This window comes from Nuphar pumila, chromosome 4 (assembly GCF_984573655.1).
Source record: "Nuphar pumila chromosome 4, dmNupPumi1.hap1.1, whole genome shotgun sequence".
NCBI lineage: Eukaryota > Viridiplantae > Streptophyta > Magnoliopsida > Nymphaeales > Nymphaeaceae > Nuphar > Nuphar pumila.
Genome location: NC_143252.1, coordinates 18,127,962 through 18,128,702, shown reverse-complemented (window position 1 = coordinate 18,128,702; position 741 = coordinate 18,127,962).

Here is a 741-nt window from a genome sequence, read left to right as displayed (position 1 = left end):
AAAGCTAAGTGGTCATGTAATGTTTTTGATGCCATAGGCATTCTAAATGTAAAATAAGCATAAGTTATGAGGCTGTAATTTACCAAAAATACAAAACCGGAAAGGCAAGTAAAATTAGGAGTGTCAACGGGTCAGGTTTACCCGAATCGGACCCAGACCAAACCATATAGAGTTGGGGTATGGTGATAAATAATAAGACTCGATTAAGACTCGGGTCTGAACCCGAATGTCCGATTAATACATGGATCCAGGTATAGTTTATGGAATTTAATAATAGACCTGGGCCTGACCCAAGTTCCAATTAAGACCCGCAAATTTTCAATGTAAAAATGATAAAAAAATTTATTTTATCGAGTATGGTCTAGGTTTGGTTCATGTAATTCTTATCAGGTCCAGTATATTTTCTCTTATAGTGAACCCGGGTCTGAACCCAAAACCATACCCTAGGTCCAAACCAAATCCTGAAAAAATCAAGTACAATATGACTGCACAAATATTTGTTAAGCACCTGATCACCCTTCATCTTATGAAAGGGCCTGTCAGGTGTGGGACCCAAAACCTGATGGAGTGCAATGAGCACAAAATTTTGTGCAATCATATTGTACCCGATCCGGGCTCGAAGAAACCCGACCCGTTGATTGCCTGACGCTTTTCTGCTCCGGAAGCCTATCCTTCTCTCTTTTCTCTTATGATTAAGACACGACAGCTCCTTGGGCCTCTCTCTCTCTCTCTCTCTCTCTC